Source organism: Grammomys surdaster, unplaced genomic scaffold, assembly GCF_004785775.1.
Source record: "Grammomys surdaster isolate TR1022 unplaced genomic scaffold, NIH_TR_1.0 126158, whole genome shotgun sequence".
Classification (NCBI taxonomy): domain Eukaryota; kingdom Metazoa; phylum Chordata; class Mammalia; order Rodentia; family Muridae; genus Grammomys; species Grammomys surdaster.
In genome coordinates, this window is record NW_021620966.1 from 3,405,449 (window position 1) to 3,415,687 (window position 10,239).

Sequence of the window (10,239 nt, forward strand, 5' to 3'; positions counted from 1 at the left end):
AAGTGCCATGGATTATGTAGGGAGAAGTAAAGAGAGGAATCCTACAATACAGCCAGGAAAAGCATTGCTGCCAACAGGTTTCTTGTTCCAACTGCTCTCTTTCCCAAGATGAAGGTGATTTACTGCGTCTTCAAGAATGTGGCAGTCCCTTGGAAGGCGATGAGATAATACTCAGAAAATCTGAGCACCTTTCCTTCTTCTAAATTGATTACCAAGCCCTCGTGGTCTAGCTGCCTCATAGTATGGATTTATTATTGGCAAAGAGGTGGTATGCCCTTAGTGTTTGTTTAAGTGTTCATTGTACAATCCCTTGAGATTTACAGAAGAATCACGAAAACAGTACTCTTCCCAAACAACCTTCAGTTACTTTCTAATATTAGCTTCATATTTCATCATGATGCATTTTTCAAAACATGGTAATTAACAGTGGTCCAGACTTGATTCAGATTTTACTATTTTCAGCATTTACAGTAGTGATCACTTTTTATTATCCTGAGGCCAGCTGAAATGCTACACCATAATAAGATGTCTGGTTTCCTCATGATCTTCCAGATTTAGTGATACATATATTACCTTTTCCATGATGGTCTCAGCTGTGATGCTTTTCAAAAATACTGGTCGTGTATTTTCCAATGTTTTATAGCAGGTCTCTCAATTTGGGTATGTAAGATGTTTTCCTTTTATTGAACTAGAATATGGATTTTAGAGTAGAATGTTACTGGCTGAAATGCTTTTCATGCCTCCTCATATCAGATGGAACACAAGAGCAGCATCGCTTAAGTGTGGTGGCATTGACCTTCCTCCAGTTAAGGCAGCAAGCCCCAGGTAACACCACTGTAGTCCTATTGCTCTTCCCTTTGATGCTTTTTGTCCTAAGTCAAGCACATCTAAAGGAGAAGGAATTATAACCCATCCTCTGAGACAGTGGTACAAACTGCTGTTTTTAAGTCAAGATAGTAACTGTGTGTTTGTGCCTGGTTGTGTGCATAAGTGTAGCTCAAATGATTGTATTGCTTTTTTCTACAATATATTTAATTCTTTATGAATGCCAAAGAATAAAGCTGAAAATATTAATGTTACAAAAAGTCCAGATTTCAACAATTACTACATACTATTATGGTGGCTATTCCTGGTTGACAACTTGACTACATCTGAAAGGAACTACAATCCAGAAATGGAGGGCACATCTGTGATCCAGATCTTGAGGCTGGAAGACACAGGCTTCTGACCTGAATTTAGACATGGAGATCTTGAGGCACAGTGGCCATGAAAAGCTTAGGCCTAGGCATGACAGTACATGCCTTTAGTCCCACAAGACTAAGGCAAGCAGATATCTGAGTTCAAGGTCAACCTGGGGCAAAGCATGTTCCAGATCTAGGCATGGTGGCACATACTGCTAGTCTGGGCCACACCTTCTGTTGGAGGCCTACTTCTACAGAGGACTAGCTCAAACAACTAGCTTCGTGGGACTGAGCAACTACTAGGTTCTTGGACTTTCCATCCACAGATGCCCATTGTTGGGTTAGTTGGACTACAAAGTCATTACAATAAATTCCCTTAATATATAGAGATATTCCATAAGTTGTGTGACTCTAGAGAACTCTGACTAATATATACATAGTTGTGTATATGTGCTTATATATGTGTAAATGTGTATATATATATTAATGTGTATAAGCTTGTGCATATTTGCATGCATACGTGTACATATATGTGTACATGCACACATGTATATGTATATGTAGACATGTGGATGTGCCAATGTGTATATGTGAATGGCTGGTAGTATTGTATGCATATATGTGTATATGCATATGTATATGCAAAATTAAAATTTGGATACTGATTCTTGAACTTGGTGAATATACTTCACTGCCAATCTGTATTTGGGAAATCTACAGAGCATAGCCTGAATTGGGCAATAAGTGTTGCCATAACAGTACTTCAGATAAGCATCAGTACCAGTCATTTACAATTACGTGGGTTTCTAATTTAGAGTCAGAAAACAAGCAAATTATACCTGTGATCAAGGTTCTATACATGGAGCCAGGTTTAAAGTCAACAGCATTCCAGAATCTTCTAGATCACAGACAGAAAACATCCACTCTTACTTCACAGGTACCGAGGTAGAAACCAAATCTACACTCCTTCCATGGTGAAAAACAAGACATTTAAACATTCTAGAAGGCCAGCTTAAATTTCATTCAAAAATCAGTTGCTGTTCCTTGTCAAGAAGAAGAAGAAAAAGAAAATGAAGAGGAGGAATGGGGAAGGAGGAGGGGGAGGGAGAAGGGAATGGGAAGAGGAGAAAACATCAGGAGCAAAGAAGAATCCCCCATGGAAACGGGCATAAAGACACCTCGTTGGTGGTATTATCCTTATATCAGGCAGGAGCAAAGCAGATGACAGTCCTTTGTTCTTCCTAGCTTGATGCCTGGCTTATTGGCCAAAGCTACTTTATGCCTAGGACACATAAAATGGAATCAAATCAAATCAAATCAAATCAAATCAAATCAAATCAAATCCAGGCAGTACAGAGTAGGAAGAGGAAGACAGAGACCTGTAGATGGTCATGTTACTCACACTCACAGACCTGCCTTCTTGCACATGGCATAAGTGGGATTTAGACACCATTAGACTTCATGCAGCATAGATGAAAGATGTTACCCAGTAGCCTGCAAGCCACATGGCCAGCCATCATGGTAAGCAAGTATGTGGTAGACTGATGGGAGAGAAAGAGAAGTGGAGCAGCTTGAACATTATGAAGAAAGATTAAACAGGAAACCTGCGAGTGAAGAGGAGTAACTGGTTATAAGGAATCATCTCCACCACCTGGAATCACAGTGAGGTCTCAGCGTGAGCTACTGCTAAGGGCTGTACCTAGATCTATGGTTACATAGCAGCAGGAGTCCGTGTTGATGTCCCTGGCTTATATTACCACTAGCCAGAGCAGTGCTGGAAAGCTTGCCCCAGTGGTGTGGAAAAGGGAAAACCTGAGGGTAACTGGCTCAGCTACCACCCTGGCTCAGATCCCGGGCTTTGAGTTGACCCACCTCAAAATCTATATTGTCTGCAAATGGTTGGGACACGTGAAAGGTCCAGTCCTACTGATCCAAAGCTGCAGGATCTCCATGACACAGAGCAACAACAGGATATCCAAGAGGAGTCCTGGTAAGGATTCAATATTGATGGTGTCTCAGAAGTAAGAACTCTCAAACCAGACCAATGATTCGTTGCACTGAACGTTAGCAAGTGAAGATGTATGGACAGAGGGATATGCTGTGAGACACACTGTGACATACACAACTTCCACAATGAGAGGTTTTTCACTTTGTGTGTGTGTGTGTGTGTGTGTGTGTGTGTGTGTGTGTGTGTGTGGTGTATGTTTTACTTGGATGGGAGGTTACAAGAGCAAAAGATAGATATCAGGGGACAAGGAGTTGAAAGGGACTGGTGTACATGATATGAAACTCACAACTTAAAAAACTCACAACTTAAAAAAGTTTAAAAAGAGGAGGCAGAGGAAGAAGAGAGAAGAGGAGGTGGAGGAGGTGGAGAAGGAGGTGGTGGAGGAGAAGGTAGAGGAGGAGGAGAAGAGGAGGAGATAGAGAAGGAAGAGAGGAAGGAGGACAGGAGAAGAAGGAGGAAGAGGAAGGGTGGGGAGGAGGATGTGGAGGAGACTTTCTTTCTCGTTGTAGAAGCCTTCACTCATTTTAGAAGAAGGACACCCCAAGGGTGAAAATTGAGATTCATTGTCTCTACCAACTCAAAGACAGACTTCCTGTCTCCAAACAACAACAACAACAACAACAACAACCACTACCACCACCACAACTAGACATTGGCAGTATCTCCTCATCTTTATGTCTTTCTCTCTTGCCCTATGTTCTTGTTACCATGTCTCATGGTGTCAGTTGTCAAAGGGAGTATCCAAGGAATATCTGTGCTACTGAACATTTGTGGGTAACTTATACCCCCAAAACTTATACCTTGGAATAGCATTATTCACTTTGGTGCTATTGGCAAGCATGATGACAAAATTCACACTTACCAACACCTGAAGAAAAGTATTTGTGTATTTGTCTTCCTTTTGGTCAGGTTTTATGGTGGTCCATAAAGATCATGTAAGTGGCCTTTGAATGGTTTCAGTAGCCACTGTAACTAAGGTGACTTGATAACAATGCAGTGACTGGGCTCTTTCACCAGAGTGTCTGATGCATTAGATCAGAAGTGAGGCCCAAACAGTTGTACTTGTAACAGATATCTATGTGATGCTGGTGTTTAGAGTCTGAGACCATGTGAATGGCTTCATAGTCCAAGCTACTGTGTAAACTGTTTTGCACAGGTTGCAATGCTGACTAAGTTGATGTAATGAACTAATAAATGCAAAATGAGGACAAAATAAAATTCAATCTGCCTTGCTAAAATTTCCCTCTAATTAACATCTGCTGTCTCTTGGGTTTCTTGAATACACACACACACACACACACACACACACACACACACACACACTATTTCTGTTTATATCTGTAACCATCCAAATGAACTCCATGTCAAAAATTAATCAATTGCCAAACATTTTGTTTATGATGACAAAAGATTTTCCTTTTTGCTCTACTTTTAGAGCTGCTGTGTTTTATCTTTAGTGGTGGCCTGGCCAGGTGTTGTTTTTCCTCTCACATCTGTCAGTTTCAGTGGTTGGGGCTTTTCTGATCACTGCTCACCTTACCTATTTCAGAACCATGATGTTCTAGGGACTGAGTGTTACCTTGTGTTCAGAATCCCATGCAACGCAGGCTACAGTTCTTCAATTCTTAGGTAGGAATCTGTGACTTCTGGTATGAGTCTAAGTCAAGGGAAAGTGGGGTACACTCCACAGGTTCTTGGCTTACTTCAGGGATCTAATCTAAGACTCTTATCAACTCTTGGACTGGAGATTTCCTAATCTTACCTCAAGGGACCACTCTGGAAGGTAGAATTAGGTAGGACAGGAAGACCAAAGAAATCTCTTGGACTCTTGTTATTGGAAATGAAATTTCCAGGCAGTGGTGGCAAATGCTTTTAATCCCAGTACTTGGGAGGCAGAGGCAGGCAGATTTCTGAGTTCGAGACCAGCCTGGTCTACCGAGTGAGTTCCAGGACAGCTAGGGCTACACAGAGAAACCCTGTCTCAAAAAACTGAAAAAAAAATCACACTGAAGGAGGAGAAAATGAAATGATGCAAAGCATTAAATAACTTTTTCTAGATGATCATAATTTCAGAGGGGATAGAAAGTAGGGACTTGAAATGGCAACTTTTTTTTTTCCATTGTGACAGTACAGAAGAAAAAGCAGTGCCCTTTTTGGCTATAAAAAGAGCTGGTATAAGGCTAAGGGAGGAGTTTGCTATGGGCCTTGGCTGGACTAATGCCCACTGGAAACAAGCAGGCACGTACAGCTGAGGCTAAGAAATTAGTCAGACCAATAGAGACAGGATTATGGTTACAGAAATTGACTAAGGAAGAGAGGTAAAGGCAGGGAGGGTTATGTATACCTAAGAATTCTCAGGCCTTCTTTGGGATAGAATTGAAATGGGTGTACAAATGTGACTCTGCTTGTGGAGTGGGGAGCAGTTGTGTGTTTGTGTGTGTGTGTGTGTGTGTGTGTGTGTGTGTACTAGAGGCTTACATCAGAGAAAGAAGTAAACAAGTAAAGCCTGATGATGAACTGGCCATCAGATAAAGGACAGAAAGCATAGTTAATTTTTAATTTCAGGGGCACAGAGAGTATTCAGAATAAACTGTCACTTCAAAACTACTCATCTAAAATGTAACTGTATGTCTTGTATTTTCATTTTGCTAAATTTGCCCATCATTAATTCAGGAGTCAAAAATTCGTGAAGACAGGTGAGTGGTGCTCTTCGGGCTTCTACTTAGGAGTGGGGTTTGTTCTTGCTTCTTGAGAGCAACAGAAGAAGGAAGGACAGGAGGCCCTAGTAGTCAAGATGATGGCCTCAAGCAGACACTGGAGGTATGGGTGTTTCCTAGCTAGCCAACAAGCGTGAGCCAATCAGAGCAGGAGTGAGGGGACTAATGACTGACTATTCCCAGCTACTTAGATTCAAGCCCTTTCTATTTGCTGCTGTGTTCATCCTTTCTAAACTAGCACTGTGAAGAAGAATAGTGGCATTTCCCATCAGTTTCCTGGCACAACATACCATATTAGATGCTGTCTTGTCCCTGTGTTACTCACTTTTCTCCTCCTTATGAAAGAATACCCACTGAACAGCTCAAGGGGAAGAGAAAGCACTGTGACTTGCAGCTTGAAAGTATAAAGTAGTGGAGAAGGCATAGTAAAGTTCACAGTGGCAGAAGAGTGTCATCATATCTGGTATGTTCATATGATAGATCATATTATGGATCAGAAAACAGAGAGGGAAGGCCAGAAGTAGAGCTGACATATAAACCTACATTCCTTGGGCGGTAAGTTAATTTTATGTCCAAAGGTTTTACAACCTGCCCTAACAGTGTTATAAGCTGGCACTAACAGTTTTAAAATATAAACTTATGGGGACATTTTACAGAAAAATCATAACACATCCCTTCCCATATATACATATCCAAAGCCTGGACTCAGTGCCTCTGAGTTCCTTCTGTATTTGACTGTAATAATGCTGCATCTGTAAGAAACTATGAAAACTTTGGAATGGTTGACAGAGACTGAAGACCTTAGTTGGAGAAAGAAAAGCAAAAGATATTGAGATTCAAGGGATCAGGCCTGCCACTCTAAAAGATCAAACTTCATGTTGTTTATAGCGTAGAGGAAGCCAGTGCACAGGAAGCATGAAGATGTAAAAAACAGAGACAGAGACCCTTGTGGGTAAAAGGACAGTGATGAACTATGGCAGCTCCCAGTTCCTGCTGTCCAGACAGCTGGCCTGGCCGAGCCATTCTGTTATAATTCATTTTAATTTTGTTTTATCTTGAGTATCTTCTTATTTCTCTTCCCCTTCCCTGATAGTCCTAACATAATCTCTCTTTCTGATGTATCCCATGGAGTCTCTTTCTATCATGGCTGCTGTTGATTGTCCTGAGTTTCATCTTGGGTAGTCTATAGAAATAACAGAAAGTCTACAGAAATAGCAGAGATATACCCAGGGGCATAGAAGGTGAAGGAAATGCATGCTGAGGTCAAATGGTAAGGAAGCAACTGAGACTGAAGTTTCTCATATATAAGAAAGAACAGACTCTCCCAACCCTACAGCAAAGGTACAGAGCTGCAGAGAAAAACATGGTTGGTTTGGGCTTTGTGCTCAGGGGCCTGGAACCTCAGGAGAAGTGTCAACATATGAATCCGAACATAGAATGGTTGTCACTGGCTTCCCGTGGAAGCTACAAAACACCTGATTTACAGCTAGTATCATAGCAGACACAGAATGGAGTAAAGACACCAGGCCAATTGGTTCCTGCCATGTGGAAATTAAAGCCTACAGGAGAAGGATATAGTAAAAAAAAAGAACTTTAACTAATTAAGTTAGTTAACACAGGTGGGGAGCAGAGTATGAAGGAGAAATACAAACAGAGCAGGGAGGATAGCAGAGTAGGTAGGGTGTGTATTACTCCAATGTTAGCATTGTGTAGTTGAAGTAAGAGTTCTGACCCTTCAAAAATACCACTGAAGTCTTGGGTTCTTTGGATAAGGAGTATAGAGTTCATCTCCAGAGCAAGAGAGACCCAAGAGTAGGGTAAATTCTGACTCATGTGCAACGTAAGGGGGACTAGATAGTAGATGGAAGCCAACATGTATACGCTCTGTAGATGTCTATGTTTCTGACACATCTCTGAGGGTTAAGGTGTTTAGATTTTTGGTTTATAGCTAAGTGCTTAATGATGAAATGACTAAAATTAGTTAGGTAAATTCTTTACCTGTCCATAGAAAATTTTCCCATAGTCCTGTTGCTGGCCATGGGATCAAAGATCAGGACCAAAGTTAGGCAGTGTAGAAGGTCAAGTGGAGAAATAGGCATACTTGGAACATAAAGTTACTGATCTGAGAATGTGGCGAGCTATACTGGAGAGAAACTCATTAGGGCAGCCTATATACAGCTAACTTTTGAGAAGCATTTAAGACAGGAAGTCTAGAGAAAACAGGAGAACTTGATGAGGCTTGAGCAAACAATTGTTGAATTCATGACCTTGGAGAGCCATGGCTAAACCAAAGCTTGAAGGAATGCTATTGGGTGACTGGTTTCTTCAACAAGTAGTTATTGGAGGCATTGATTTTTGCAGTGAATTGCTTCATCAGAGTTGGGATCCAGACCAGGTAATTCAGAGCACTCTCCTGTTTCCCTTTGATTCAATGTGTTTGTCAACTCTTATATAGAATTGACAGAAACTCACAATGGTTCTCAGTAAAACCTAGTAGTTTACTAGAAACATATGACAGGATCATATGTTATTGAGGAAAGGATCCAGAAATTGCACACAATTTTACTACAGTGGATTCACAAGAGCTGCTGGTACCCTGCTAGAGGGGTGCCCACACTTGCTTTCCTCACAGAAGACACTGATAGGTCCTTGACCCCACATCCCCCAGTCCTCTGCATAGGACAAGAACTGATTTGGACTAGTAGGTAAAAACAAGTTTAGAGATCTGCTCAAATTGACCAGGCTGAAGACAGTTCACAAGAGCAGCTATGGGTTGACCAAACTGACACCCAAGATTTTGTGATGAGCTAGGAATGTTGTCTTCTTGTATCCACTACACAGTTTATTTTTTGAGACCTAAGGACAAAAATATCTACTTCTCAAGTGAGGACAACTTCAAATCTCACTTTTCCTCCTACCAGGGTAACAGGGGTTCTTGCTTTTAATCCAGAGGATTCAAGAATGTCTCTTATCTCCGTGATCAGTAGGTACAGATCACTGGTAGAAACACAAAACCTACTGGACAGATTGAGCCCCACTTTGAACACAGCAATGGCTGCTTAATAAATCCTACAGAGACTTATCACAAGGAGAAAGAAGAGAGGGTCTGGGCCAAGAGACCAGCTGAGGAGTCCTGTGATGCTCTGTAGGAATCAAGGCTGCCTAACCTGGCCTTGAGAGTAGGCAGGTGGGCTGCTTGCTTAATGGCCTTGATCTCTCAGAGAAGTGGTGAAGAACAAAGTGGGTGGGTTGCTTCTGAAGTGGGGGCTGCAGGCTGAGCTCACTCCCTTGCTCTTGGAGGACAGATGGGCCAGGCAGGGATCAACAAGGAAACATCTGGCACAGCAGCACATCAAACAGGCCCAGTGACTAATTTAGGAGTGTCACCTCTCCATTGTTCTCTCTGCCCCACACAAAGGTCACACAGTACAGCAGGTACAGAGGATCTGCTACCCCACCTTCTGTAATCCTGGGATCCAACTTGTTTTCCATAAAATGAGTCAATAGCTTCTTCTTTGAGGATAGACACTTCAGCTCCCTATTGGAGAACTGTGAATTCTCTCTGCATGGCTAGAGCTTCTTTGTCAGGCCTTAGACACCCTGACTCCTTATTAGCCATTTATCGGGTTGCCTCTGAAGTTTCTTTTTTTTTTTTTTACAAAAAAATTGTACTAAATTCAAGTGCAACATGTTCTATTTTTGCAAGTGAGCCTTTTCTCCTTCTGCTTCGAATAAAAGAAATAGAAAATATTAAAGAACATGAGAGAAAAGGCACAAATTCCTAGACTGTTAATAGACAAGATTGCCTGCGGTTCTGATTTTGGTAGTTTATATAATAGCTTCAAATGCTGGCAAGGAAGGCTCAGTCTTGCCAGAAATGGTCTTCAAATTAAGTATCCATTTTCTTTTCAATTGTCTCTAATGACACCATAGAACCACATCGTTTTCAGCCTAAAACAAGGATTTGCAGAGATATTTGGTCTCACTCATTTTCACTTTGGGGGTCAGGAGTTCATATCACATATGTTATTCTTAAAGCTCTCCACTGGAAATGACCCATCTTTCCTTGAGGACTTATTCTGAGGTGTTAAAGAGGTCCTGTGGGGTGGGTCAGGGCATCTGTGTTTGATGGTCTGCTGATAATGCACAGCCAGCTGACGTGGTTATGATGATGCCTGCTTTAGCACCTCAGTTGATGTCTCACACCCATGATGCTGTGAGTACCAAAAATTATGGGCTTAAGGGAGTAACATCCCACCAATACTACTGCTAGCCAGTCAGAATTATTTGTTCTTCAGAAAAAAACTAGAAATAGATTCTCAATTCTTCCTTG

The 10,239-nt window shown here is 41.5% G+C and overlaps 1 non-coding gene across 1 annotated transcript; it reads left to right on the top strand.

Annotated features, from left to right (window-relative positions):
* Positions 1–2,338: 2,338 nt before the first annotated feature.
* On the top strand, positions 2,339–2,476 carry LOC114612465. Its single transcript, XR_003710025.1, has one exon. It is a non-coding gene; the product is annotated as a small nucleolar RNA SNORA48 (small nucleolar RNA).
* Positions 2,477–10,239: the final 7,763 nt, after the last annotated feature.